Source organism: Cnephaeus nilssonii, assembly GCF_951640355.1.
Source record: "Cnephaeus nilssonii genome assembly, chromosome: 13".
Lineage (NCBI taxonomy): Eukaryota > Metazoa > Chordata > Mammalia > Chiroptera > Vespertilionidae > Cnephaeus > Cnephaeus nilssonii.
This window is the reverse complement of record NC_137084.1, coordinates 56951369-56959749: the sequence shown is the minus strand read 5'-3', so window position 1 is coordinate 56959749 and position 8381 is coordinate 56951369.

The window sequence follows — 8381 nt, the reverse complement described above, 5'->3', positions numbered from 1 at the left end:
ACTTTCAAATCAACCTAAGGGCTCAGTGGTCACAGCTTGATTTCTGGTCAGAGCACATGCCCTGGTTGTGGGTTTGATCCCTAGTGTAGGGTATCCAGGAAGCAGCCTATCATTGATTATCTCTCATCATTGATATTTCTATCTCTCCCTCTCCCTTCTTCTCTAAAATCAATAAAATATTTTTAAAAATCAACATCAGGGACTTTACTTTCATCTGTAAAATCCCTTCACCCTGGCTCTTCAATTACATTAAATAACCAAGAGAAGGTGTGTATAAGCTTCAAGATGGCTTCCCCTCATTCCCGTTCTGCTCCTTCTGCCTGGCCACCTTGGCAATCAGAAACCATCCTTAGGTTAAATGCCATGATGTTTACATTATATTTATACTAGTGGCCCGGTACATAGATTTGCGCACATTGAAAGGAAATGAATTAGAAGAAATATTTGAATATTGCTATTCACCCTTTCTCTATAATAGAAGTATCAACCAAATTCACAATTGACAATGACAGATCAAAACACATACGTGTGATTGGTGCCAGCAAGAACTTTGTATTGTGCATGCATGAGTCAATTTAGTCTTTTATATATATACTAGAGGCCTGTTGCAGGAAGATTCCTGCAAGAATAGGGCTTCCTGAGGCCATCTCCACCACCCCGCCTGCTTCCCTCCCTTCTCCGCCACCCCGCCTGCTTTCCTCCCATCTCCACCACCCCGCCTGCTTCCCTCCCTTCTCTGCCACCCCGCCTACTTCCCTCTCTTCTCTGCCGCCTCATTTGCTTCTCTGCAGCTTTGCTCCCTTCTGCAGTGCTTGGCTTCATTCTAAGCTGTCTTCAGTCTTCACTCTGCACCTGGATATGCAAATTAACCGCCATCTTGGTTGGGTTAATTGTCATACTTGCTGCTGATTGGCTTGTGGGCGTAGCGGAGGTACAGTCAATTTGCATGTTTCTCTTTTATTAAATATGACTAGTGGCCTAGTGCATGAAATTCGTGCACATTAAAAGGGAATTAATTAGAGGAAATATTTTAATATTGCTATTTGCCCTTTCTCTATAATAGAAGTGTCAGAGATGAAAGGAACATAGTAAAATGTATATGAATGCAGGCAGCTTCACTTCCCAGGCTGGGGACGCACGCAGGCAGCACCACGTCCCAGGTCAGGGATACATGCAGGCAGTGCCATGTCCCAGGCCAGGGATGCAGGCAGGCAGCGTCACGTCAGCGTTGGGTGGGGACGCAGGCAGGCAGCTTCACGCAGTCACAATGTTACGGTGTCCTGGCTAATTTGCATATTCATCTGTTATTAAGTAAGATGGTAGAATAAACTTGCTTAATTAGACCTGCTTTCTGATGCAGCTAAACTTTTTCCAGCCCAGTGAAGCACTCCAAGTTCTCTTTCAGGTAATTGTCAGCCACACAACAGTAAATATCAACATGAAGCAGATTATTATTGTAGATCATGTAGGGAGAACAAAGGGTAAAATATTTAACTGCAGCAGTGTTTGACTATATTCTGCGCAGTGAGAAAACCTAAAGTCATTTTCAAGCTCCTCCATTTCTTACTTCTTTCTTTTCAGTCAGGTCAAGTTTCTAAGCTTTCTAAATTTCCATTTTCTAGCTAATGAGCAGAAAATAAGATTCCATCTAGTCTCCTATATAACTACTCCAGGACTTCTGTGAGAATCAAATGAGATGAGGCATGGGAAAATGCTTCACAGATATTAGGTTAAAGTGTGAAATGTTTGTACCTGGCTATAAAGCAAGTCATGTTCCTGGGCTGAAGAAACTGCAAGGAGGCTAGTCATCGCTAACGAGAGGAAGCCTGGGCATTGCTACACGATGTCATTACCCGGAGCCCACAGTGACTGTTTCTGGGCTGGGCTGGGCTGGACTGTAGGCTGCATTTTGCACCATGGGGTCTTGGCAGCATCAGCTGCAATTTGGTGGGCTGTCGCTCTGAGGTGGGGGAGGGGCCTGTGTCCCACTTGGGGGAAGCTGAGTGTTGTTTTGTGGGCACCCCGTCCTTGGGTGCCTTTTCTCTGTAAATGACCAGTGCATGTCGCGGCAGCTCCTGCATTGAACGTCTGCCCCCTGGTGCTCAGTGCACATCATACCAATCAGTCAGACAGATACTTAGCATATTAGCCTTTTATATACTAGTATAAAGATGCCATCTACAAAGTGAATTTCCTAGTAGACCTTCTCTAACTCAGTGAATTGATTATTATAGTCATAAACTCCTCCTATTGTGTTGATAATAATTTGAGATATTTGACCTCTAAGATCACTCACACACTGTGAATTGGACTAATATCAGTGAGTTTTTTACTTTTAATTTAATATCATTCATTACTGTGAGTTGTGTGGCACTGATTTTGCTTGTCATGTGGAAGTATTTGTTTTAGAATATTAGTAAAATACATTAGTTAAAAGCATACAAAATATCATGGACTAAATCAGTAATTATGTCATTTATTGGGTTAATAAAATGGGGTATATTTTATGAAATAAACCCCCCATATTTCAGAAACTTTTAAGTTATTTCCTATTTATTTATTCAGCTTATGTGTGGATATAAGGTTTTGAATTTATCACTGGGCTGCCCTGATACAGACTGAGATGGTTGGCTGGGGCTTCTATGCAGGTTCCCCAAACCACCCGCTGAATGAGAAGAGTGGTGAGGTGGACACAGGTCAGACCCAGGGAAGGGGAGAGAAAGAGAATATAGGGCTCCTGCAGCTCTCCAGGACCAGCAGCTAGGGCAGCTCCATCTGGAGGCATTTGTCATTCTTATGGGAACAGTGTCCTTATAAAATAAGGACTCTGGAGGGTATAGTCATAGTGACCAGAAAAGCTCAGGAGGGAGGACAGTGTGGCCACAGCCAGCAATGGTGGAGGTAATGGATACCCTGACAGCATAGGAATGTAGGCAGCAGGATTAGAGAAAAGATAAAAACTCCTGTTAGTGGTGGTGTGGTCAGAGGAGGGGGGTGGAATTTCAAACAAATTGTCCTCAGGGTTATTCCTGCACCCTACACACACCAGTTCTACCAGCAGCTTTACAGGGGACTGAAGTTCAGGTTTCTTTGCTGGCTTCTGCAGTGGGAGGAGCCAGGAACAAACAACTGGGCACCTCCAACTCCTGTCTCTGGGTGGCATGGGGCTATGGCTCCTGGCTGCAAAACCACCACAGGAAATTCTCCAGGGGTCAACCTGGGTTTGCCTCTCTTTCTTCTCAGCACTGTCACCCGCTACTGGGTGGTAACTAAGGGTTTCATTGCCCTAGCCAGAGGTTGACCAGATTACTGAAAAAGGCCTCAAGTTACCGAAAAGCTGTCTGTGGATGGGGACATTTATGATGGCTGTATTGATGTTTACAGATAGTATAAAAATCAACTTTCAGTTAAAAACTGACAGTGTTTGGCACAGTCCCAATTATCTTTATTATTTTGTATTTTGCACAATAAAATTACTCTTTTTGAAATCTAATGAGACTAAAATTACCACAGATTAATTACTTTGACATAAACACTTGACCAAAATATGAATTAAACACCACCAGTGATGAGAAAGTTGAGAGCTTTTGGTGTATATTGTTTACTTGTATCTATACTAATAAAAGGGTAATATGCTAATTAGACTGGGAGACCTTCTGGACGTCCTTCTGGACAAAGCCATGGTGGTGGGGCCAAGGCAGAGGTGGTTAGGGGCGATCAGGCCAGGTGGGGAGGGCAGTTGGGTGTGATCAGGCTGGCAGGGGGGACAGTTGGGGGAAAGCAGGCCAGCAGGGGCAGCCAGTTGGAGGTGATCAGGCCAGTGGTGGGAGCAGTTGGGGGTGAGCAGGCCAGCAGGGTGGGGCAGTTGGGGGCATCCCTGCTCGCCCCCAACTGCCAGCCTGGCAGGTTGTGGCAATTGGGGGTGAGCAGGCCAGCAGACAGGTGAGCGGTTAAGAGCCAGCAGTCCCGGATTGTGAGAGGGATGTCCGACTGCTTGTTGAGGCCCAAAACCTGCAGTTGGACATCTCCCGAGGGGTCCCAGATTGGAGAGGGTGCAGGCTGGGCTGAGGGACACACCCCCTGCCCATGCACAAATTTCGTGCACCAGACCACTAGTATTTTTATTAAAGCACAGTTTGTACATTATAACTTAAGCAATATAAAATCGTAAAGAAAAACAAAAAATATCAAGTAAATTAGAACCTTATTTTGAAATACCAGCAATAGGTATTGAAATTAAAATATACTAAAAGCTTTTGTATTTATAAACACCCATGTGTTCTTTAACCTGCTGGTATTTCAAACAAGAGGGAATAGCTACAGCATATTCAATGAAATGGGTAATGAATAATGATGTTTAACTAAAAATGTAAAATGTATTATTTATATTAACACATAATGAAAAATACATTAAATATAATTAATTAAGTTAAAATGGGCTTTTTAACATTATAATATGACAGGGGCCTCATTGTTTGAATTACAAAAATACAATCTTATTTTGAAGTTGAGTTTTCACACAACTAAAAAATTAGGTGGAATGTGGCCACCATATTGATGAAAAAATAGAGTTTATATAAATTTTAAAAATGTTATAAAGACTTGATATTTGGTAAACAGTTTAACCAGCAGATAAATCACAGCTGAAAAGAGAGTAGATTGTTTGATAAGTGTGGGGAAATGACACAGAGGCCTTCACAGCTAGACTAACAGAGGGAAAGGCAGGGGGTGAATACTGAGATATGATGATGATGATATAACGTCATGTACTTAGTATATAGACAGTATAATGTATGAATAATTTAGCTTTAAATCGAGATACTAGGGAAGATGAGGAGAGTACTGGTCTGAACATCCTGTGAATTTTCATCTAGTAGAGAATACGAATAACATTGAAGTATGTATAAATGTGGTGACAATTATAAAGAAATACACAGAACAGGTTATTAAATAACGTTACTTCAAACTATGGATTATTAAACTGAGACAAGAACATGTAGAATATAGATAGATGAAGGGAAATTAGAAAATTATTTCTAAATTGCCATTGTTTGCTTTGTATGGGAGGGTTGTTGTTTTTTTGTTTGTTTGTTTGCTATTGTGTCTCTACAACCATGTCTGTTTGGGAGGAGAACAAATGATGTGAACATATCACTAATATCACATGATTTCACTTTTTTTTTTTTTTTTTGAGGAATCTAACGTACAAAATGAATTGACCAACAGAAAACCAGATGCATGGAGGCATGGAAGAATGACATACCTCGATGTGGGGGTGGGGGTGGGGGAAGGAGAAGAGAAAGCAAAATAACTTATGTACTTATATGTATAGCGCATGGACAGGGGCAATATTGTGGTGAAGACCGGGGAAGTGGTTGTGGATAGGGGCCGGGAAGCTGGGAGTAAGGGGGAAATGGGAGGCATCTGTAATACTATCCTACCTAATAAAAGAGTAATATGCAAATTGACCATACCTCTGCTATAGCCACGCCCACCAGCCAATCAGAGCAAGTATGCAAATAAACCCAACCAAGATGGCTACAGCTACAGAGAGCAGGAGGGAGGCTTGGGTTTCCCAGGCAATGGAGGGAGCCAAGCTTTCCGCCTGCCCTTGCTGGCCTAAGCCTCCACTCAAGGCTACAAAGTTTCAATTATAGAAGGTAAACAAATCCAAACAGAAATGGCGGCAGCTACTGAGCTGGAAAGAGAGGGAGGCTAGGGTTGCCCCCGGCAATGGAAGAAGCAAAGCTTTCCGCACACCCTGGTCGGCCCAGGCCTCCACTTAAGGCTACAAAGTTTCAATTATAGAAGGACTAGAGGCCCGGTGCATGAAATTCGTGCACTGGGGAGGGTGTCCCTCAGCCCAGCCTGCACCCTCTCCAATATGGGACCCCTTGGGGGATGTCCAACTGCAGGTTTAGGCCCGATCCCTGTGGAATCAGGCCTAAACCTGTAGTTGGACATCCCTCTCACAATCCGGGACCACTGGCTCCTAACTGCTCACCTGCCTGCCTGATTGCCCCATAACTGCTCCCTTGCTGGCCTGATTGACACCTAACTGCTCCTCTGCAGGCCTGATTGCCCCCAAATACCCTCCCCTGCTGGCCTGATCACCCCCAAGGCTTTTATTAGTATAGATATGCACAGAAAATTTTACTAACCCTGCTTTATAATAGGGTTTGATGATTGAATCATTAGGACCAGACACCAAGATTTCCCTTTCTTTGAATAGTGGAGGGAATAATTATCTTGTCTTTAAGTTGCCTGGAAATTAAAATGAGATAATGACTTAGAAAAGTATAAAAGTATAAAAACACCATATAAAGACAACTGTCTTTTTAATGAAGTGGTAAAATGAAAAACACTATTTTTATTCTCCCCTTCCTTCCTTTACATCTTTTATTTAAACTTTAAAATTTATAAAAATTTCACTCCAATTTTCATGTCTTTACATTCAATATTATTTTGTATTGGTTTCAGGTTTTATATTAGTTACAGAATAGTGGTTAGACAATCATATACTTTACAAAGTGTTCCCCAATATTTCTAGTACCCACCTGGCATCATACCATCATTACAAAACTATTGACTATATTCCCTATTTAAGTGACAATGGGTTTACAGGTTCCTTTCAGTCTTTCTTTTGTGTTGCTCGTCCTTCCTTTTCTTTCTCACTTCTTCCCTCATTTTCTTTATATAATATCTCAATTGGCCATCAAAGCTCAGTGAAGGCACTGGGACATGCTTCATCCATTTTATAGACCAGGAAACTGAGGCCAATTCCAGTTGGCTGTGGAACTTGACTCAGCACACAGGAAGCCCTCAGAGCCATGCTCTCTGCCCTTCCTAAGGGGCAGCCGCCCGGCAAACAGAACAAACCTTCCAGTCAGGCTTCAGAGCCTCTTTCTCGAGCACCTCTTCATTGTGGATGCTCCACATTCTTTCCTCTCCCTGTCCCCTGCCCCCCATTCTTTACTGCCCCTGCTTCTCTGAAGCAGGTGGAAGGCTTCGCACTCACTGCCTAGGCATGCTCAGCCATGGGGCAGGGCACCATGGGCTTGCTTTTGGGTCAAGGCAGGAGCAGGAGTCACTGCCTCTGAAGTGTGAAGGCCACCTGAGCGAGGCCCCTTAGCACTGGGAGCGTCTCTGAATCACATCAGTCAGTCCAGTACCCTGCAGTGCGGTGGCACCACCCCTCAACCCCCACCTCAGGGGTGAGGGTCCTTGCCCCGCGGCCCGGGAGTCCTTCCATGCCCCTTGATCCCTGGCTGGGCCAACCCGTGTCTTGGGGGCACTGCAGAACCTCTATCTCTCTGCAGATGAGAGAGATCCCCTCGGTCTCCGTGAAGCTATGAATCTGTGGCCAGAGGCCAGGTCTGGGTCTCAGCAACCACATGCCTGCAATGTTCCCAGGGACCCCTGGAAGCGGCTAGGCGGGGCCGGCCTCGCCTTCCCGGGGCGGTGATGTTCCCAGGGACCCCGGGGAGCGGCTAGGCAGGCCGCTGTCCCTCCTGGGGCCTGCGATGAACCCGGACCCTTCCTGTGCCGTCTGGCGCTGCCCACTCCACCGCCTCCCCAGCCAATGGACTGGTACCTTGTGGGTGGTGTCTGGCGCTGCCCACAGGGCTTCCTCTGGCCCCGATGGACCCATACCCCCGGAAGCAGGCCATGGTGCTGCCCGCCCTGCTTTCATATGCAAATTAACCGCCATCTTTGGTGCATTAATTTGCATACTCACTCACTCTGATTGACTGTGGGCATAGCGAAGGTACGGTCAATTTACATATTTGTCTATCATTAGGTAAGATAATAAACTCCAACAGAAATGGCTGCCGGCCATAGAGTGAGCAGGAGGCTTGGCTCCACTCCAGGATACAAAGTTTCAATTGTAGAAGGTAAATAAATTCCAGATACCGGGGCCTCCACTTGGGTTGCCAGGGGGTGTGGCTGGCCTGCAAACCACCACAGGCCCCTCGCTCAGGCTGCCCCATGCCCCAAGGAAACCCCCACCCTGATCCGGGACACCCTTCAGGGCAAACCAGCTGGCCCCCACCCGTGCACCAGGCCTCTATCCTATCTAATAAAAGAGTAATGTGCAAATTGACCATCACTCCAACACACAATATGGCTGCCCCCATGTGGTCAAAGATCCTGCCCCATGTGGACACAAGATGGCCACCACAAGATGGCCAGCAAGAGAGGGCAATTGGGAGGCACCAGGCCTGCAAGGGAGGGCAGTTGGAGGCTATTAACCCTGCAGGGGAGGGCAGTTAGGGGTGACCAGGCCTGAGATGATGGAAGTTGGGGGCAAACAGGCTGGCAGGGGAGCAGTTAGGCATCAATAAGGCTGGCAGCAGAGTGGTTAGGGGGTGATCAGGCTG